The sequence below is a fragment of the Salvelinus alpinus genome, chromosome 14, assembly GCF_045679555.1.
Source record: "Salvelinus alpinus chromosome 14, SLU_Salpinus.1, whole genome shotgun sequence".
NCBI lineage: Eukaryota > Metazoa > Chordata > Actinopteri > Salmoniformes > Salmonidae > Salvelinus > Salvelinus alpinus.
The window spans coordinates 44,128,167-44,151,944 of NC_092099.1; the positions used below are offsets into that span (position 1 = coordinate 44,128,167).

A 23,778-nucleotide genomic window follows, 5' to 3' on the forward strand; every position below is an offset into this window, starting at 1 on the left:
ACAAGGAAATACACATGTGTAACGGACCCTGTAGCACATGCATATTAAACTCATGGATTTCATTTCACACTTTTTTATACAACCAAAGATGTCAAAAATCCTAGCTAGACCAACTACACAGCTTTACCCACAACCACCTCACATACTTGTGTGTTCAATGTGTGTCCATATGGACATTAAAACCACTTCTGCTTCCAGCTAACACCTGTCATGATACTTGATTGCTAGTTTTGAGGCTATTTTAGGGTAAACACTCGCTGCTCTGCAAACATACCTGTCAAAATGACATCTGTTCCACTGAATTATTCCCAAATCTAATTTTTGCCCAAAAGCTAAAATATTACGCTCTAAAACGGCGTAATGTTCTGTGTTGTCACTTATTACAAGGATCTTAGTTGCCATAGAAACAACTACCCACTGGGCACACACTGGTTGAATCAACGTTGGGTCCACGTCATTTCAATGTTGAACCGACGTGTAGAAGATGTTGAATTGGCATCTGTAAACCAGTCGGTTGCTATAACGATGATGATATCCATGACAACAGTAACAATCAGAGCAGTAGAGTCCATTCGTCGTCATACCAACGCAAATCCACTCAATTCATGTAATTGTTTTCCGATCTATTTTTCATACAATATCCAGCTATGCCTTTTCTTCGCCCTTTTAAGATAATAAAGGGATCGTTAACAAAATCACACCAGCGCCAATAGTCTAATTATCAGCAGCCTTTAAGGCAAGTCACAATTGATTCAGTCACTTCCAATGTTCTCAGTCTCCTCTGCAGGGTAGTAACAGCAGCTTCATATTCTAATGGATCTCAGTATGTGTTGGTGCATTACACTGTGAGATGTCAGTCGAAGTCAGAGTGTGTGTGTGTGTGTGTGTGTGTGTGTGTGTGTGTGTGTGTGTGTGTGTGTGTGTGTGTGTGTGTGTGTGTGTGTGTGTGTGTGTGTGTGTGTGTGTGTGTGTGTGTGTGTGTGTGTGTGTGTGTGTGTGTGTGTGTGTGTGTGTGTGTGTGTGTGTGTGTGTGTGTATGTGTATGTGTATGTGTATTGTGTGTGTGTCTGTGCCCGTGTGTGTGTCAAAATATGGTTCGGTAGGAGATATCTCCATTGCCATCGTGTTTGTGATGTCTGAAATAAGAGCAATCTACTTTGGATCAGGGAGTTTGACCTTATTGCGTTTATCCCAAATGGATCCCTATTCCGCACGGTCAAAAGTAGTGCAGTATATAGGGAGTAGGGTTCCATTTGGGACAGAGTCATTGTGTTTTCCCAGCAGAAAGCATCTATCTACAGAATAACCTTCTCTGTTTCTTCTCCTGATATTGCAGTTGCTGTTCAAACTGCAGCGATCCTCATACTTTTTTTTTTTTTTTACCGGGATGCCAATTTCACGGTTGTGTGATGTGATAGCTGACTCCCTGCTGGCTGGCATGATAGGAAGACAGCAATAACGGTATCATCAATGACAGCCATACACTGAAGCGTTTACAATAAACATGTTCTCATTTATTTGATATATAAAAAAAATGTTTTGATACAGTTTGGAGTATTGTGTCATTTTGTCACATCTATAGTCCATTGAAAGTGTTATCCCAGAGTGTACATCTTGGGGTTTAGGGGAAGATTGTTGGTAATTTTGATTATTTATGCTCCACATACACAGTGAGCACAAGTGAGGTGACAGTCCACAGTGAAGGTCTCAGACCAGTTTTTTCCACCACCATCAACAAAACACCAAATTATGGAATTTCTCATGGAAGAACGGTGTTGCATCCCTCCAATAGATGTAGAATCTATGCCGAGGTGTATTGAAGCTGTTCTGGCTGGTGGTGGCCCAACACCCTATTAAGACACATTATGTGGGTGTTTCCTTTATTTTGGCAGTTACCCAGGGCCGGAGTCATGGGCGGACCTTAGGGGGGCCCGGACTGCCTTACCGTACCTCCTTGTCTGTCTATATAAAGTATTTAAATATTGATAGTGTATTTGAACGAGACGCACACACCGAAAGAAAGACGAATCAGTCTCAGATAGAGCATCCCGAGCGAAACAGATCGAAGCTGACTAAATATCTAGCAAGATCACAAAAGAACAGAATATAATAATGTTACCTGTAGCATAGTAGACGTATAATATGTTACACCAACAAAAAAAATCCTCAGTAATTTCTTATCTGAAACTGAATAATAAAACTTTTCCTCAAGCGGCCAAAACTCAACAGCACACGCCACTAAGTAAGATTTGAGGTGCCTGGGACTAAACACCTCCCTGCCTGATACTCAACACGGGGGGCCCCTCAGGGGTGCGTGCTTAGTCCCCTGCTGTACTCCCTGTTCACCCACGACTGTGTGGCCAAGCACGACTCCAATGCCATTTTGATATCATCGATAACCACATTCTTCTGGAGAGATTGGAAACACAAATTGGTCTACATGGACAAGTTCTGGCCTGGTTTAGATCGTATCTGTCGGAAAAATAACAGATTGTCTCTGTGGATGGTTTGTCCTCTGACAAATCAACTGTAAATTCTGGTGTTCCTCAAGGCTCCGTTTTAGGACCACTATTGTTTTCACTATATATTTGACCTCTTGGTGATGTCATTTGGAAACATAAAGTTAACTTTCCCTGCTATGCGGACGATACACAGCTGTACATTTCATTGAAACATGGTGAAGCACTAAAATTGCCCTCCCTGGAAGCCTGTGTTTCAGACAAAAGGAAGTGGATGGCGGCAAATGCTCTACTTTTAAACTCTGAAAAAACAGAGATGCTTGTTCTAGGTCCCAAGAAACAAAGAGATCTTCTGTTGAATCTGACAATTAATCTTGATGGTTGTAAAGTCGTCTCAAATAAAACTGTGAAGGACCTCGGCGTTACTCTGCACCCTGATCTCTCTTTTGACGGACATATCAAGACTGTTTCAAGGACAGCTTTTTTCCATCTACGATACATTGCAAAAATCTGAAACTTTCTGTCCAAAAATTATGCTGAAAAATGTATCCATGCTTTTGTCACTTCTAGATTAAACTACTGCAATGCTCTACTTTCCGGCTACCCGGATAAAGCACTAAATAAACTTCAGTTAGTGCTAAACATGGCTGCTAGAATCTTGACTAGAACCAAAATATTTGCTCATATTACTCCAGTGCTAGCCTCTCTACACTGGCTTCCTGTTAAGCTGGTTTCAAGGTTTTACTGCTAACCTACAAAGCATTACATGGGCTTGCTCCTACCTATCTTTCCGATTTGGTCCTGCTGTACATACCTACACGTACGCTACGGTCACAAGACGCAGGCCTCCTTACTGTCCCTAGAATTTCTAAGCAAACAGCTGGAGGCAGAGCTTTCTCCTATAGAGCTCCATTTTTATGGAATGGTCTGCCTATCCATGTGAGAGACGTGGACTCGGTCTCGACCAGTAAGTCTTTACTGAAGACTCATCTCTTCAGTAGGTCCTATGATTGAGTTTAGTCTGACTCAGGAGTGTGAAGGTGAACAGAAAGGCACAGGAGCAATGAACCGCCCTTGCTGTCTCTGCCTGTCCGGTCCCCCTATCTCCACTAGGATTCTCTGCCTCAAACCCTGTTACGGGGGCTGAGTCACTGGCTTACTGGTGTTCTTTCATGCCGTCCCTAGGAGGGGTGCATCACTTGAGTGGGTTGAGTCACTGACGTGGTCTTCCTGTCCGGATTGGTGTCCCCACTCGGGTCCATGTCATGGGGGAGATATTCGTGGGCTATACTCGGCCTTGTCTCAGGATAGTAGGTTGGTGGTTGAATATATCCCTCTAGTGGTGTGGGGGCTGTGCTTTGGCAAAGTGGGTGGGATTATATCCTGCCTGTTTGGCTCTGTCCGGGGGTATCGTCGGATGGGGCCACAATGTCTCCCGACACCTCCTGTCTCAGCCTCCAGTATTTATGTTGCAATAGTTTATGTGTCGGGGGGCTAGGGTCAGTCTGTTATATCTAGAGTATTTTTCCTGTCTTATCCAGTGTCCTGTGTGAATTTAAGTATGCTCTCTCTAATTCTCTCTCTCTCTCTTTCTCTCTTTCTCTCTTTCTCTCTTTCTCTCTTTCTCTCTTTCTCTCTTTCTCGCGGTGGACCTGAACCCTAGGACCATGCCTCAGAACTACCTGGCCTGATGACTCCTTGCTGTCCCCAGTCAACCTGGTCGTGCTGCTGCTCCAGTTTCAACTGTTCTGCCTGCGGCTATGGAACCCTGCCCTGTTCACCGGATGTGCTACCTTGTCCCAGACCTAATGTTTAAATCTCTCTAGACAAAGAAGGTGTGGTAGAGACACTGAATGATCAGCTATGAAACGCCAACTGACATTTACTCCTGAGGTGCTGACATGTTGCACCCTCTACAACCACTGTCATTATTATTATCTGGCCCTGCTGGTCATCTATGAACATTTGCACATCTTGGCCATGGTCTGTTATAATCTCCACCCGGCACAGCCAGAAGAGGACTGGCCACACCTCATAGCCTGGTTCCTCTCTAGGTTTCTTCCTAGGTTCCGGCCTTTCTAGGGAGTTTTTCCTAGCCACCGTACTTCTACACCTGCATTGCTTGCTGTTTGGGGTTTTAGGCTGGGTTTCTGTACAGCACTTTGTGACATCGGCCGATGTAAGTAGGGCTTTATAAATCCATTTGATTGAAATTGGATTGATCTTTAAGTTTGCTGACGACACAAGGATGGTAGACCTGATCACTGACAACGATGAGAAAGCCTATAGGGAGGAGGGAAGAGATCTGGCAGTGTGGCGCAACAACCTCTCCCTCAACATGAGCAAGGCAAAGGAGATGATCGAGGACAACAGGAAAAGGCTGGCCGAACAGGCCCCCATTAACATCGACGGGGCTGTAGTGGAGCGGGTCGAGAGTTTCAAGTTCCTTGGTGTCCACATTACCAACGAACTATCATGGTCCAAACACACCAAGACTGCTGTGAAGAGGGCACGACAACACATTTTCCCCCTCAGGAGACTGAAAAGATTTGACTTGGGTCCTCAGATCGTCAAAAAGTTCTACAGCTGCACCCTCGAGAGAATCCTGCCCAGTTGCATCACCGCCTGGTATGGCAACAGTCACCCAGGTCATAGACTGTTCTCTCTGCTACTGCACGGCAAGCGGAGCGCCAAGTCTAGGTCCAAAAGGCTCCTTAACACCATCTACCCCCAAGCCATAAGGCTGATGAACAGTTAATCAAATGGCCACACAGACTATTTACATTGACCCCCCCCCCCCACCTTTTAAAATTACACTGCTGCTACTCGCTGTTTATTATCTATGCATAGTCAATTTACCCCTACCTACATGTAAAAATTACCTCGAATAACCTGTACTCCCGCACATTGACTAGGTACTGTTAGCCCCAGTAAATAGCCTCATAATTGTTATTTTATTGTGTTGCTTTAAAAAAAAAAGTGACTTTACTTTATTTAGTTAATATTTGTTTTACTCTATTTTCTTAGAACTGCATTGCTGTTAAAGGGATTGTAAGTAAGCACCTTACCATGTGACAAATACACATTTATTATATTTTATTTATGCTTTGATTGAAACAAAATACAAGAAAGGCTACTAGTTAGTTATATACAGTCTGTAAGGCTACTAGTTAGTTATATACAGTCTGTAAGGCTACAAGTTAGTTATATACAGTCTGTAAGGCTACTAGTTAGTTATATACAGTCTGTAAGGCTACAAGTTAGTTATATACAGTCTGTAAGGCTACTAGTTAGTTATATACAGTCTGTAAGGCTACTAGTTAGTTATATACAGTCTGTAAGGCTACTAGTTAGTTATATACAGTCTGTAAGGCTACTAGTTAGTTATATACAGTCTGTAAGGCTACTAGTTAGTTATATACAGTCTGTAAGGCTACTAGTTAGTTATATACAGTCTGTAAGGCTACAAGTTAGTTATATACAGTCTGTAAGGCTACTAGTTAGTTATATACAGTCTGTAAGGCTACTAGTTAGTTATATACAGTCTGTAAGGCTACTAGTTAGTTATATACAGTCTGTAAGGCTACTAGTTAGTTATATACAGTCTGTAAGGCTACTAGTTAGTTATATACAGTCTGTAAGGCTACTAGTTAGTTATATACAGTCTGTAAGGCTACAAGTTAGTTATATACAGTCTGTAAGGCTACTAGTTAGTTATATACAGTCTGTAAGGCTACTAGTTAGTTAACATCATCTGCTCTAATTCACTCAGGAAACAGTCATTCAAGAAGATTGAAATGCTGATTCCCATGAAACTGATTGACATCAAATGATTGGAAGGGAGATGCAGTTTGGACTTTCACCTGTAAAACGTGAAGAATTATCATTCACCATTGACAGTGACGATGGCCTATTTTGAAATGAGGTATGCCTAACTGTGTGTGTTTGAGGGTTTTCAAAACAGAAAATGTTTCTTGAGACAATATGTTTTGGGACGTTTCAATTGGAGGCGTTTTATGCGTGGGCATATTCTACAACGATATCATAATAATAATTTATGTTGCTGGGATTATTTTTGTGGAAGTTTTATGTTTTATGTCGCACGTTTTATCGCACGTTTTATGAAACGTGCGAATGCAAACTAAAAGTGAAGTGATTTGTTTAAACAATCAGAAGAAAAAAAACATCATGACTGGTTGAGTTTATGCCATATTAAAAGGGAACATATTTACACTGCATGTCTTTACTATGAAACCCATTGTCCCGTTCTGACCTTTATTTCCTTTGTTTTTGTCTTTATTTAGTATGGTCAGGGCGTGAGTTGGGGTGGGCAGTCTATGTGTGTTTTTCTATGTTGGGGTTTTGAGTTCGGCCTGGTATGGTTCTCAATCAGAGGCAGCTGTCAAGCGTTGTCCCTGATTGAGAATCATACTTAGGTAGCCTGGGTTTCACTTTTGGTTGGTGGGTGTTTGTTTCCGTGTGAGTGTTTGTTGCCACACGGTACTGTTTCGGTTTCGTTCGTTTCACGTTTATTGTTTTGTATTTTGTAGTGTTCAGTTTATGTCTTTAAATAAACATTATGGACACTTACCACGCTGCATATTGGTCCTCCGATCATTCTCGCTTCTCCTCGTCAGAAGAGGAGGACGACAGCCGTTACACCCATAGGCGGTGTCATGAATAAAAAATGTACCCCCCCACTATTGAAATCAAACGCCTGTCCAACTGATTTGTTCTTGTCACGACTCCCACCGAAGTTGGCTCCCCTGCCTGTTCGGGCAGCGCTCGGCGGTCGTCGTCACCGGCCTACTAGCCGCCACCGATCCCTTTTTCCTTTTCTGTTAGTTTAGTCTTATTAGTTGCACCTGTTCCTATTTGTGTTTTCTTAATCTTCTAGCCTATTTAAGCTTGTTAGGCCCGTTCTAGTTTGTGCGGGATTATTTTGTGTTCACGTTTAGTGTTGGCTGTGGTTTTGTGCTCCGGACCGTTTTACCCTGTGTTTTGGGTTGGTCAGTGTTTTCCTGCCCTGTGTTTTGGGTTGGTCAGTGTTTTCCTGCCCTGTGTTTTGGGTTGGTCAGTGTTTTCTGCCCTGTGTTTTGGGTTGGTCAGTGTTTTCCGCCCTGTGTTTTGGGTTGGTCAGTGTTTTCCTGCCCTGTGTTTTGGGTTGGTCAGTGTTTTCTGCCCTGTGTTTTGGGTTGGTCAGTGTTTTCTGCCCTGTGTTTTGGGTTGGTCAGTGTTTTCTGCCCTGTGTTTTGGGTTGGTCAGTGTTTTCCCGCCCTGTGTTTTGGGTTGGTCAGTGTTTTCCCGCCCTGTGTTTTGGGTTGGTCAGTGTTTTCCGCCCTGTGTTTTGGGTTGGTCAGTGTTTTCCGCCCTGTGTTTTGGGTTGGTCAGTGTTTTCCGCCCTGTGTTTTGGGTTGGTCAGTGTTTTCCGCCCTGTGTTTTGGGTTGGTCAGTGTTTTCCGCCCTGTGTTTTGGGTTGGTCAGTGTTTTCCGCCCTGTGTTTTGGGTTGGTCAGTGTTTTCTGCCCTGTGTTTTGGGTTGGTCAGTGTTTTCCTGCCCTGTGTTTTGGGTTGGTCAGTGTTTTTCTGTCCTGTGTTTTGAGTTGGTCAGTGTTTTCCTGCCCTGTGTTTTGGGTTGGTCAGTGTTTTCCCGCCCTGTGTTTTGGGTTGGTCAATGTTTTTCTGCCCTGTGTTTTGGGTTGGTCAGTGTTTTCCTGCCCTGTGTTTTGGGTTGGTCAGTGTTTTCCGCCCTGTGTTTTGGGTTGGTCAGTGTTTTCCGCCCTGTGTTTTGGGTTGGTCAGTGTTTTTCTGCCCTGTGTTTTGAGTTGGTCAGTGTTTTCCGCCCTGTGTTTGGGCATGACCGTTTGTGCCGGAATAAAAGTGCCTATTTTTCTTGAACCCTCTGCTCTCTGCACCTGACTCCTACCTTCCACTCCTATTCATCCGTGACAGTTCTGGCGCGGCCCTGCAGTTACCTGTGATTAACAATGGTGATTCATGATGACTTTAGATTATATATACAGCAAACTACAAGACAAATACTTGTCTAATCCCATTAAGCATTTACCGACAGGCGACTTCTTTTGGAAGTCTTTTTTTTTGGTCCTGTTCAGACCAGCAGTTTTTTTATTCTGGGTCATTTTTTTGGTGCAGTCCAGACTGGCCTTGATTTTAACCAAATCATAGACAAATCTACTGTACTGTTTCACAAGTTTGGACAGCACAGGACAGTTCAGTAGAGGACACCAGAGTACAGTGCAGTACAGCACAGTACAGTACAGTACAGTAAAGAAAAGTAGTGTACAGTACAGTACAGTAGAGTATAGTAAAGTAAAGTATAGTATACTGTATTGTACCCTACATCATTCTAATGTACTGTGCTCTAATGAACTAAAATGTACTGTGTACTGTACTGTACTCTACTGAATTAAACTATACTGTACTGTACTGAATTAAACTCTACTGTACTGTACTGTACTAAATTAAACTATACTGTACTGTACTCTACTGAATTAAACTCTACTGTACTGTACTGTACTAAATTAAACTATACTGTACTGTACTCTACTGAATTAAACTCTACTGTACTGTACTGTACTCTACTGAATTAAACTCTACTGTACTGTACTCTACTGAATTAAACTATACTGTACTGTACTCTACTGAATTAAACTCTACTGTACTGTACTGTATTAAACTCTACTGTACTGTACTCTACTGAATTAAACTCTACTCTACTGTACTGTACTGAATTAAACTCTACTGTACTGTACTCTACTGAATTAAACTCTACTGTACTGTACTGTACTAAATTAAACTATACTGTACTGTACTCTACTGAATTAAACTCTACTGTACTGTACTGTACTGAATTAAACTCTACTGTACTCTACTGAATTAAACTCTACTGTACTGTACTCTACTGAATTAAACTCTACTGTACTGTACTCTACTGAATTAAACTATACTGTACTGTACTCTACTGAATTAAACTCTACTGTACTGTACTGTACTGTACTGAATTAAACTCTACTGTACTGTACTCTACTGAATTAAACTCTACTGTACTGTACTCTACTGAATTAAACTCTACTCTACTGTACTGTACTGTATTAAACTATACTGTACTGTACTCTACTGAATAGGCTGTCGTTTTTGCCTGAATTTGTCCTTAACTGACTTGCCTAGTTAAATAAAGGTTAAATAAAAAATAAAAATAATTAAAAAAATATACTTTACTGTATTGTGCTCTACAGTACTGAATAAAACTTGACTGTCCTGTACCGTACCATACTGTACCATATTGTACTCTACTCTACTGTAATGTCATAATGTGATGTTAAAATTATTTATATTATAAGTTCATATGTGGAACTAGTCCTCACCGACCAAATTTGTACTTGTCTGGGGACGGAGCTCATTAGAATAATGCCCAGCATGCTTTCGCAAGTCATTCCAGCAGACAATCTTATCCAGAGCGACTGACAGTCAGTGCATTCAACCAAGGTAGATAAATAACAACATATCACAGTCATAGCAAGTAAAGAAAAAAATCTGAAACAGTTACTGGGAATGTGGTTTATTCTATATATGTGACTACTATCATTCAGAACTGCCAGTTTTAAAGCTTTTGAAAAAGCTAACATATGTGCATGTGACAGATAATAAATATTTTGTTGCATCTTCAGTTGGTTCCTCTTTCCTAAATAATTCTGATATAATATGATTACTGTAGCGTATGTACAGTTGAAATTTGTCCATAGAATCAATGACTGAAAAATACATATTTTTAATGTTTGTAAATTACGTATTTTTGAATCCCTGAAAATAAGTATTTTCGACATCCTTATAAGATGTATTTTCAACGTCCGGAAAAAAACGTATTTTCAACGTCTTCTAACCATTAATTCAGCATCTAAAATGCATGTGATGTCAACGTCATTTTGTTTACTGGGATCATCTTGATTCATTTCGATTAGATTGCATTCGAGATCAATCAATAATTTTAGATTGCAGCAAACTTTTCAAATCAGACGATATCCCAATAAAGACCAGAGCAATACTCACAGCATCAATGAATGTGCTGTTGTTACTGGTTCCCTCACAATTTATCAAGTGTGAGAAATATCACCTAAATTGCCTGGAAGGGCCTTAAATAGGAGTATATGATAGCTGTGAAATAGAATGAAATGAAAAGCTACACGCTTTACAACATAATTACTTTCACCTGAATGTTGACATTGATTGACACACCGGCGCTGCAGTCGGGTTGATTACACACACACACACACACACACACACACACACACACACACACACACACACACACACACACACACACACACACACACACACACACACACACACACACACACACACACACACACACACACACACACACACACACACACACACACACCTCTCTCATTGAGCAGGTCCCCCTCCTTTTCCTGTCTGGTTATCAGAATGAATGACTTCAAACCAGGCATGTCAGGTCGAAAACTAATTGATTTCTTAGCTCCCCTGTCACTTCATCATCAACGCTACGTTCATGTCAGAAGTTAAATATATTGAGAGAGTGAGTGAAAAGGCTGCTTTCCCAAATGGCACCCTATTCCCCACACAGTGCACTACTTCTGAACAGAGTCCTATGTGTAGAGCCTTAAAGTAGTGCACTACTTCCGATAGGGTGCCATTTGGGACACATTTTTGAGTGAAAGAGTGGAATATGCTTGTAAAGTACCAGTACTTTCTGAAATGTTGAAAGTCTTGGCATCTATTGTGCATTAGAGCTGTGAGATAGACTGAGACAGTGTTTAGTGTTCAATCAGAAGACAATACATTAGGAGAAGGTGACTAGAGTGACAGCATGACAGCTCCTCGACTCCACTGAGAGAGGCGGAAATGACTCTCACACGATCAGATAAATGGCTACCTGAGATATAAAGTGAATGGATCAAAAGCTAGAAAGAAGCATTAGTCACGTTTGGTCCTCGCTTTTATCAAGCCAAGAATAAAAGGTAGTGGGAAAGTAAAAAATAGGACTCCATGCTGTTTGAAAGGAGTTGGTGAATAAATATACAACAATGAGTTAGAGTGAGTCTGAAGGCTATTAGCTGTCCCAAGCTCCTTCCTCCTTCCTTCCACACAGGGTTAATCTGCCTTTCTGTCCTCCTCTGGCCCCACTCTCTCCCTCTGAGGGGACAACCAATCCTGCAGAAGGCTTTGTTCTGTCTCTCACCTGGACAATGGATGGAGAGGGAGAGAGAATTTCCAGTGAACCAACAGTTTCCCTCCCTCTCCTCCTCCCTCCCTCCCTCTCCTCGCTCCCTCCCTGCCTCCCTCTCCTCCTCCCTCCCTCCCTCCCTCTCCTCGCTCCCTCCCTGCCTCCCTCTCCTCCTCCTTCTCCTCCCTCTCCTCCTCCCTCCCTCCCTCTCCTCGCTCCCTCCCTGCCTCCCTCTCTTCCTTCACTTCCTTTTCTCCTCCCTCCCTCTCCTTGCTCCCTCCCTGCCTCTCTCTCCTCCTCCCTCCCTCCCTCTCTCTCCTCACTCCCTCCTCTCCTCGCTCCCTCCCTGCCTCCCTCTCCTCCTTCTCCTCCCTTTCCTCCTCCCTCCCTCTCCTCGCTCCCTCCCTGCCTCCCTCTCCTCCTCCTCCTCCCTCTCCTCCTCCCTTCCTCTCCTCGCTCCCTCCCTGCCTCTCCTCCTCCCTCTCCTCGCTCCCTCCCTGCCTCTCCTCCTGCCGCTCCTCTTCCCTCCCTTCCTCTCCTCGCTCCCTCCCTGCCTCCCTCTCCTCCTCCTTCTCCTCCCTCTCCTTCTCCCTTCATCTCCTCACTCCCTCCCAGCCTCTTCTCCTGCCTCTCCTCCTCCCTCCATGTCCAAACCCTGTCCTAATTTGGCCCAGGCATGAAACCAGAAGGGGAGTGGAATTAAAAGCACAAGCAAGAAAGAAAAGGTCAAAACAGAATAGTACAGAAAAGGACAGAACAGAACAGAATAGGAGAGAACAGGGCATAACAGGACAGAACAAGACAGAACAGAATAGGACAGAACAGGACAGAACAGGACAGAACAAGACAGAAAAGGACAGGACAAGACAGAACAGAACAGAATATGTTGGAACAGGACAGAACATGGCAGATCAAGACATAACACAACATAACATGAGAGATCATGACCGAACAGGGCAGGAAAGAACAGGACAGAATATGTTGGAACAGGACAGAACAGAACCAAACAGCACACAACAGCACAGAACAGCACAGAACAGGAGAGAACAGGACCGAACAGAACAGAACAGGGCAGAAATAGTCAGAACAGGACAGAACAGAACAAAAGGGCAGAATAGGACAGAACATCACAGGACAGAAGAGGACATAACATCACGGGACAGAAGAGGACATAACATCACGGGACAGAACAGGACAGAACATCACGGGACAGAACAGGACAGAATATGTTGGAACAGGACAGAAGAAGACAGGACGGAACAGGACAAAAGAGAAAAGGACAGAACAGGACAGGACAAGACAGAAAAAGACAGACAGGACAGAACAGGTCATAACAGGACAGAACATCACGGGACAGAACAGGACAGAACATCACGGGACAGAACAGGACAGAACATGTTGGAACAGGACCGAACAGGACAGATCAGCGCAGAACATGACAGAACAGGACAGGACAGAGGAGGACAGGACAGAACAGAGGAGGACAGGACAGAACAGGACAGAAGAGAACAGGACAGAACTGAACAAAACAGGACAACACAGGACAGCACAGAACAACTCAGAACAGGACATAACAGGACATAACAGGACATAACAGGACAGAACAAGACATAACAGGACAGAACAGGGCCTAACAGGACAGAACAGAACAGGACAGGACATAACAGGACAGGACAGAACAGGACAGGACAGAACAGGACAGGACAGAACAGGACAGAACAGGACAGGACAGAACAGGACAGGACAGAACAGGACAGGACAGAACAGGACAGAACAGAACAGGACAGGACAGAACAGGACAGGACAGAACAGGACAGGACAGAACAGGACAGGACTGAACAGGACAGGACATAACAGGACAGGACAGAACAGGACAGGACAGAACAGGACAGGACAGGACAGAACAGGACAGGACAGAACAGGACAGGACAGAACAGGACAGGACAGAACAGGACAGAACAGGACAGGACATAACAGGACAGAACAGGACAGAACAGGACAGAACAGGACAGAACAGGACAGAACAGGACAGAACAGGACAGAACAGGACAGGACAGGACAGAACAGGACAGGACAGGACAGGACAGAACAGGACAGAACAGGACAGGACAGAACAGGACAGGACAGAACAGGACAGAACAGAACAGGACAGGACATAACAGGACAGGACATAACAGGACAGGACAGGACAGGACAGGACAGAACAGGACAGGACAGAACAGGACAGAACAGGACAGGACAGAACTGAACAAAACAGGACAACACAGGACAGCACAGAACAACTCAGAACAGGACATAACAGGACATAACAGGACATAACAGGACAGAACAAGACATAACAGGACAGAACAGGGCCTAACAGGACAGAACAGAACAGGACAGGACATAACAGGACAGGACAGAACAGGACAGGACAGAACAGGACAGGACAGAACAGGACAGAACAGGACAGGACAGAACAGGACAGGACAGAACAGGACAGGACAGAACAGGACAGAACAGAACAGGACATAACAGGACAGGACAGAACAGGACAGGACAGAACAGGACAGGACAGAACAGGACAGAACAGAACAGGACAGGACATAACAGGACAGGACATAACAGGACAGGACAGGACAGGACAGAACAGGACAGGACAGAACAGGACAGAACAGGACAGGACAGAACAGGACAGGACAGAACAGGACAGAACAGGACAGGACATAACAGGACAGAACAGGACAGAACAGGACAGAACAGGACAGAACAGGACAGAACAGGACAGAACAGGACAGAACAGGACAGGACAGGACAGAACAGGACAGGACAGGACAGGACAGGACAGAACAGGACAGAACAGGACAGGACAGAACAGGACAGGACAGGACAGGACAGGACAGGACAGAACAGAACAGGACAGCACAGAATATGTAGGAACAAGACATAACAGAACAGGACAGAACACGACAGGACATAAAATGTTGGAACAGGACAGATCAGGACAGAACAGCTCAGAACAGGGCATAACAGGGCATAACAGGACAGAATATGTTGGAACAGGACAGGTCAGGACAGAAGAGGACAGGACAGAACAAGACAGAACAGGGCCTAACAGGACAGAACAGAACAGAACAGGACCCAAAGTGCAGGTGCTCAAGGCTTCTTTCGCAATCAAATGCTCAGTCTGATGTGATAAAAAACACATTTTTAATGTTTACTTACAGAGCCCTGATTGGCAGATAGGATCGGTAGACTCTAGAGCCTACCCCACTTACCCCTTCAAAGTAGCAGGATACGTATGCAAATAAAAGATGATTGGTCAGAATAATCAGATCAGATTGTGATGTCATGATGGGGGCCAGGAACCCCATCCCACGTGAACAGGCTGAAACAATTTTCTGAAAAATCTCTTCCCCCTAAAAAGGGGATTATCATAATTTTCACAATTGCAATGTTATTTCAACCTCAAAGTGTGGAAATATATTTTTAAAAATTAAACAGGAAAATCTCGTTTTTGACTGCACTGCCCCTGTTAATGCAGGGGGGACCAGAGAAACCATGCTTTTAGAGGAAGGACTGTGGGACACAGCCAGGAGAGGAGGACAAGAGGACAGGATTAAGACCAGATCCATTTTTTCTAAAGACGTTGACCGTTGATGCTCTATCCTGCCAGGAGTGCCAAATGGGCGGGATTTACCCAATCCCAGATATAGCACGTCCTCAAACTGGCACTTTGAAAGGACTGCTCTACCGCTCTCAACGTGTCGTGAACAGCCATTGCGCAAACTGAGTTGCGCAAGGAGGTCCAAAAAAATAACAGGCCTAAAAACAACATACACCGTACCATTTCTTGTGTATTTATACAGTCGTGTCCAAAAGTTTTGAGAATGACACAAATATTAATTTTCACAAAGTCTGCTGCCTCAGTGTCTTTAGATATTTTTGTCAGATGTTACTATGGAATACTGAAGTATAATTACAAGCATTTCATAAGTGTCAAAGGCTTTTATTGACAATTACATGAAGTTGATGCAAAGAGTCAATATTTGCAGTGTTGACCCTTTTTTTTCAAGACCTCTGCAATCCGCCCTGGCATGCTGTCAATTAACTTCTGGGCCGCATCCTGACTGATGGCAGCCCATTCTTGCATAATCAATGCTTGGAGTTTGTCAGAATTTTGTTGTTTTTTTTGTCCACCCGCCTCTTGAGGATTGACCACAAGTTCTCAATGGGATTAAGGTCTGGGGAGTTTCCTGGCCATGGACCCAAAATATCGATGTTTTGTTCCCCGAGCCACTTAGTTATCACTTTTGCCTTATGGCAAGGTGCTCCACCATGCTGGAAAAGGCATTGTTCGTCACCAAACTGTTCCTGGATGGTTGGGAGAAGTTGCTCTCGGAGGATGTGTTGGTACCATTCTTTATTCATGGCTGTGTTCTTAAGCAAAATTGTGAGTGAGCCCACTCCCTTGGCTGAGAAGCAACCCCACAAATGAATGGTTTCTGGATGCTTTACAGGACTGATGGTAGCGCTCACCTTGTCTTCTGCGACAAGCTTTTTTCCGGATGCCCCGAACAATCGGAAAGGGTATTCATCAGAGAAAATGACTTTACCCCAGTCCTTAGCAGTCTAATCCCTGTATCTTTTGCAGAATATCAGTCTGTCCCTGATGTTTTTCCTGGAGAGAAATGGCTTCTTTGCTGCCCTTCTTGACACCAGGCCATCCTCCAAAAGTCTTTGCCTCACTGTGCATGCAGATGCACTCACACCTGCCTGCTGCCATTCCTGAGCAAGCTCTGTACTGGTGGTGCCCGATCCCGCAGCTGAATCAACTTTAGGAGACGGTCCTGGCGCTTGCTGGACTTTCTTGGGCTCCCTGAAGCCTTCTTCACAACAATTGAACCGCTCTCCTTGAAGTTCTTGATGATCCAATAAATTGCTGATTTAGGTGCAATCTTACTGGCAGCAATATCCTTGCCATTTTTGTGCAAAGCAATGATGACGGCATGTGTTTCCTTGCAGGTAACCGTATTTGACAGAGGAAGAACAATGATTCCAAGCACCACCCTCCTTTTGAAGCTTCCAGTCTGTTATTCAAACTCAATCAGCATGACAGAGTGATCTCCACCCTTGTCCTCGTCATCACTCACACCTGTGTTAACCTCTCTAGGCTAGGGCGCGGTATTTTCACGTCCGGATGAAAAGCGTGCCCAAAGTAAACTGTCTGCAACTCAGGCCCAGAAGCTAGGATATGCATATTATTAGTGGATTAGAAAACACTCTGAAGTTTCTAAAACAGTTTGAATGATGTCTGTGAGTATAACAGAACTTATTTGGCAGGCGAAACCCCGAGGACAAACCATCCAGGAAACTTTTTTTTGAGTCACTCTCTTTTCAATGGGATTTCTATGGAGATCTAGATTTCTAAGGCACTTTCTTGCAGTTCCTATCGCTTCCACTGGATGTCAACAGTCTTTAGAAATTGGTTGATGTTTTTCCTTTGAGAAATGAAGAAGTAGGGCAGTTCAGAACGAGGGTCGAGTGAAGTGTACTGTTTGTTAGAGGCGCATGACCTGAAAGCTCGCTCCACTTTGTTTTTATCCGCTATTGAACGCAGTTTATCCCGTCTTAAATTTTATTGATTATTTACGTAAAAAAATACCTAAAGTTGTTTAGGAAAGTTGTTTGAAATGTTTGGACAAAGATTACAGGTAACTTATTAGATATTTTGTAATCATGTTGCGCGAGTTGGAACCAGTGTTTTTCTGGATCAAATGCGCCAAATCAATGGACATTTTGGATTAACGACAGAATTAATCAAACAAAAGGACCATTTGTGATGTTTATGGGACATATTGGTGTGCCAACAGAAGAAGCTCGTCAAAGGTAAGGCATGAATTATATCTTTATTTCTGAGTTGCGTGTCGCGCCTGGCGGGTTAAATTATGATTGTCTGTGTTTGTTTGATGGGGTGCTATCCTCAGATAATAGCATGGTTTGCTTTCGCCGTAAAGCCTTTTTGAAATCTGACACGTTGGCTGGATTAACAACAAGTGTAGCTTTAATTTGGTGTATTACATGTGTGATTTCATGAAAGTTTAATATTTATAGTGATTTAATTTGAATTTGGCTCTCTGCCATTTCACCGGATGTTGTCAAATCTATCCCGTTAACGGGATTTGATCCCTAAGACTAAATACTGAACCATCTTTAGATTTCAGTCGGCACCGGGGATTCTGGGTGTGGCTGCGTTATTGTTATCACGTTAATCACGCCTTTTGATTTGAACATACGGATTGTATTAGTTTTGTAAAGCAGGCTACCTATTGAATTTATGGATCAGATCTTAGCAGTCATTCTGATCTCGTTCCCAATGATCTTTTGTTTATTATGTTCCAGCAGTTCTGAATTTTTTGATACACCTGACTGTCCACGTTTATTTTCTGTGCAATAGCCTTCTAATTTGAACATTATTTTTATGTTTTGGTTTGTGTACTAGGCTGTTTGATTGAATTTATATATGTTATAGTACTTTGGTTTCACTGATGACTATTTTGAAATGGAACCAAATTATCTGTTCCTGCTTTCAGTCAATTTTTAAATAGGATAGATGGATTATATAGGCTCGTGTGACAGTCCTCCTATAACCAGTTTGGAGAAATTAATCAAACTGAAAATGAGATTTTATCAGACTGGTTAACGAGAGAATCACTGACATGATGTCAGCTGGTCCTTTTGTGGCAGAGCTGAAATGCAGTGGAAATGTTTTTTGGGGATTTAGTTCATTTGCATGGCAAAGAGGGACTTTGCAATTAATTGCAATTCATCTGATCACTCTTCATAACATTCTGGAGTATATGCAAATTGCCATCATACATACTGAGGCAGCAGACTTTGTGAAAATGTATATTTGAGTCATTCTCAAAACTTTTGGCCACGATTGAACACTCCCGTTCAAAAGTTGAAAACTGTTGTTCTGATTAAAGAAGCAATAAAACTGTCCTGATTTAGACTAGTTGAGGATCTGGAGAAACAGTATTTGTGGGTTTGATTACAGCATCAAAATGGCCAGAAACAAATAACTTTCTTCTGAAACTCGTCAGTCTATTCTTGTTCTGAGAAATGAAGGCTATTCCATGCAAGAAATTGCCAAGAAACTGAAGATCTCGTACAACGCTGTGTACTACTCCCTTTACAGAATAGCGCAAACTGGCCCTAACCAGAATAGAAAGACGAGTGGGAGGCCCCGGTGCTCAACTGAGCAAGAGGACAAGTACATTACAGTGTCTAGTTTGAGAAACAGACGCCTCACAAGTCCTCAACTGGCAGCTTCATTAAATAGTACCCGCAAAACACCAGTCTCAACGTCAACAGTGAAGAGGCGACCCCGGGATGTTGTCCTTAACAATGTCTGCACTGTATTTCTGATCCATTTGATGTTATATTAATGGACAAAAAAAATGAAAAACAAGGACATTTCTAAGTGACCCCAAACTTTTGAACGGTAGTGTATATATTTTTTTTTAAATAGAAGCAAGTTCCAGACTTGACTCATTCACAGTTTTATTTGAAAAGTCACCAGATGGTTAAGCTAATTACCAACACCCAGGCAAGGTAGTAAAAATACCTTCTCTGTTGTTGTTTTAGACAATCAGGAAGGACGGCACGGTGACTTAAATGGGCAGCGAACATATGAATACACCAGTAACAGACCACCTAATGGCGTTCTCTACCACCAGCAGTGGTGCTGCAGTATGCGTCAACCTATGAGAAAACAACAGTACTGTATTCTAGGCTATAGCAACAACAAAAAACTTCCTCAACGAGTAACAATCTTGTGCAGTAAAAAAACCAATTACCGTGCAATTCTTAAAAGAACTTGGAGCCTTGATTGGAAATGAAAACACATGTGTTCTGCCTCGAGCCATTCTGGTAAATAAGCCGGTCCCTAGAGTTTGTTCACTTTAAAGGATTAGAATCAGGGAGAGAGAGAGAGAGAGAGAGAAAGGGAGAGAGAGAGAGAGAGAGAGAGAGAGAGAGAGAGAGAGAGAGAGAGAGAGAGAGAGAGAAAGAGAGAGAGAGAGAGAGAGAGAGAGAGAGAGAAACACAGACAGACAGACAGACAGACAGACAGACAGACAGACAGACAGACAGACAGACAGACAGACAGACAGACAGACAGACAGACAGACAGACAGACAGACAGACAGACAGACAGACAGACAGACAGACAGACAGACAGACAGACAGACAGACAGACAGACAGACAGACAGACAGACAGACAGACAGACAGACAGACAGACAGACAGACAGACAGACAGACAGACAGACAGACAGACAGACAGACAGACAGACAGACAGACAGACAGCCAGCCAGCCAGCCAGCCAGCCAGCCAGCCAGCCAGCCAGCCAGCCAGCCAGCCAGCCAGCCAGCCAGCCAGCCAGCCAGCCAGCCAGCCAGCCAGCAATGGACACAACTCATTCCTAATGCTGTGTAATAAACTTCATAGGACATTTGAAATTAAATTGAGAGCACTTTCCCATGTAGATTGTCAGCATTACAAATCAATATGGGAAACAGAACAGAATACATATTGCCTTACAGTAAGTAGCTCTGAGGCAGCAGTGAGAATGATTTATTAGAATATTACGTTTCCTCCGAAGAAACTCTAACTACCTAAGAAGTCATTTAGGAGGAATTCAAGTTTTAAAAAAAATAAAAAATAAGGAAATTGCTTCTTTTTTTTTTTAAGTGTGAGGATCTTTAGTGATTTGAATCACTCTTGATGTATTTTTGCTGCGCTGCCCGATGTGCCCTGGTGGCTATTAACAATGCATAACGTTTTTTTAAACGTTATTCTGAGTGCACCACAGGGCGTAGGGAAACTAGCTTAGGAAGCCTGAGCAGCAGGGACTGTAATGTGACGTATCATTTGTCTGATGCGGCAGCGTGACGTTTCTTAATTGAACGGTAACTAGCATACCGATGTCAAGTACAATCTGTGTCTTGTGAAGTGTTCACGTGGTGTAACGTGCCACACAGCGGAACTTAAATTGTACATATTGTTGTTGTTTTTGGATAGAAAAAAAACTAATTGTCACACCTTTATACTCAACTTCTGCAGACTCAACAGTGCTGTTTCTCAGCTATTCCAAATCCATGTTCTTTGCGTCGGTTTTTAAAAAACTTTGTTTCTATTGAACATGCCATACTAATAAAAGCATTTTAATTAATTATATGAAGAGTGCCTTGGTCCTCCTTTCTTTTTGATGACCAATTTACCCCTTTTACCAAAGAGCACCTTCTATCTACCAAAATGTACTATAGTGTACCTTAGTAGCGCTTCCCTTCCTCCTCTTTCTACCATGTTCTTTGCACTTGGGTATGGGACAAATATCTTTCAAAGAGAGCGCAAATGACAATGGTGAGGATATAACTACTTGCAATAGTGAATATGCAGTTTTCCAATTTCAAGGGTTCACTAACAAGTCAAGGGGAACATGTTGCCATAGAGAAGCAGTTTGTGTTGCTGTTGATCCTATAATGCTGCTAGCTGTTACAGCTGGATATACCAGTCTCTGTCCTCTACATCTCTCTATGCTGCTAGCTGTTACAGCTGGATATACCAGTCTCTGTCCTCTACATATCTCTATGCTGCTAGCTGTTACAGCTGGATATACCAGTCCCTGTCCTCTACATCTCTCTATGCTGCTAGCTGTTACAGCTGGATATACCAGTCTCTGTCCTCTACATCTCTCTATGCTGCTAGCTGTTACAGCTGGATATACCAGTCCCTGTCCTCTACATCTCTCTATGCTGCTAGCTGTTACAGCTGGATATACCAGTCCCTGTCCTCTACATCTCTCTATGCTTCTAGCTGTTACAGCTGGATATACCAGTCTCTGTCCTCTACATCTCTCTATGCTGCTAGCTGTTACAGCTGGATATACCAGTCCCTGTCCTCTACATCTCTGTCCTCTACATCTCTCTATGCTGCTAGCTGTTACAGCTGGATATACCAGTCTCTGTCCTCTACATCTCTCTATGCTGCTAGCTGTTACAGCTGGATATACCAGTCCCTGTCCTCTTCATCTCTCTATGCTGCTAGCTGTTACAGCTAGTCTCTCTCCTGTATCTCCACCCTGGGATATTGCATCTACACTCTAAGAAGCAAAGTTGGGAAGTAACTGATACTTTCAAACAACTAGATGGTAACTTCCTGGATTCCTTTTAAATTCAGAAAGGCTGCTTGCAAAACCATACATTATGACTCCTTTCTGTTTTCTCAATGACATTCAAATCAGAGGTGGAAAAAAGGCTCAAATTTTAAGTTTGTTCCACCTGAGTGAGTCTGACCACAAGTCAGAGACCACTATGATGGCACACCAAATGGGTTTGATGGATCCTTTTTGTCTTCTTCTGATGTCTCTTAAGGGGAAAGTAATCCAAAAGTAACGTTACTGATCACAGTTTTGGTTAGTCTGTCCTGCTGGCTGACTGGGAGTAGTCTGGGATCACACACACACACAGAGAGAGAGAGAGACAGAGAAAGAGAGAGAGACATGGACACAGACACAGGCACACACGCTTGCACACACACACACACACAGATACACAGACACACGTGCAAACATACACACTTGTACACACACATGAGCACAGACAGACACAGGTATGTCTTTTTGATAAGTTTTCCCCAAGTTGGGCCTCTAACGCTCCAAGGATCTCTTCTAACAGTCCAATACATGGGATGTATCAGATGGGGATAGTTGTTAACCTTAGGTATTTGGAATAGCAATTTATTTGATTGCAGGAATCCCACAGCAGTGTGAAGGACAGAATCAAATTGTATTTACAGTTTATTATAAATCACGTTGGCACTAATTTCAGAACCTTTTTTCAGAACCATTTTTCAAAAAACTCTAGACACAAAACTCACAACCGATGATCAAAATGCACATTTTTCAAAACTCTTGGGACACTTTTTCCAATTGTTTCTATACAATACACATAAAGGTAAGATCAATTGTTCATTCAACTAAAATCACCTGTTCAAAATGACACAACTTAACATCAAAGTATTACCATTTCAAAATGCAATTCACACATTACATCTGAGAGGACTGTCTATTCATTTCATTACAATGATCTAACTATCAATTAATACAGCTGCTCCAAATGATAAGTAACTGTTGCGTTACTCTTAATGCATAGTTTTACGGAAACTGACAAACAATATTCCATGTTTAGATCATGAAAGTTTCAGGATAACGAGATCCATTGACACCAGTTATCGTGGACCATGAACCAATTGGACTACATTATCTGTGGATGTAATATGTCATCATCATTCTTTATCAGACACTGTTTCTATGGTCCCATGTACCACTTTTCCAGACCACGTTTTCAGATTTGACATTACTGTACACTCACCGGTCACTTTATTAGGTACACCTATCTAGTACTGGGTAGGACCCCCTTTTGCCTCCACAACAGCCTGCACACCACTGTTTTAACAGCTTTTACTATACTGCCAACTTGATACTGATGATTGATTTCACAATGTGGTACGAGTGTGAAATGAGTGGTATCCACCTACAACAACATAGCGATAACATGGAGCCGGCAGGTGATCCAGGTCACAATAGAGGTCAAGCAGTGGGAGGAGGAAGACGAGGAAGATGTGGGGGTCAAAGGAATGGCAGGGGACAAGCACCCCTTCTGAGAGGTGGTCGTGGGCCTCGTCTGAGAGGTGTGGTGGGGAACGTGGTAGAGGACAAGGGCACGGACCAATACAGCGGCAGCAACAACAAAGAGCGTCCAATGAAATCAGAGCAATAGTTGTAGACCATGTTGTAACTCATGGCAACGACTGAGGCAGCTACAATGATTCAACCAAACCTCAGAAGATCAACCGTTGGCCTCAATCATCAGAACTTTCCGCAATGACAACCGGTAAGTCTTCAGCATGCACTAAACATTAGGCTACTCCCCAACTGTCAAATGACTGTATACTGCATACCAATGTGTACCACAGAGTAGGTGATCTGACTAAGTGTGTTCTTACTGTACTTTTCCCTGCAGAATTGAGACTAGGCCAAATAGGGGAG

General features: G+C 43.1%; 1 pseudogene; it reads left to right on the top strand.

Moving 5' to 3' along the window:
- LOC139538251 (RNA-binding protein 25-like) overlaps positions 1-23,393 on the top strand; it is a 73,007-nt pseudogene extending 49,614 nt beyond the window's left edge.
- The last annotated feature ends 385 nt before the right edge of the window (positions 23,394-23,778 follow it).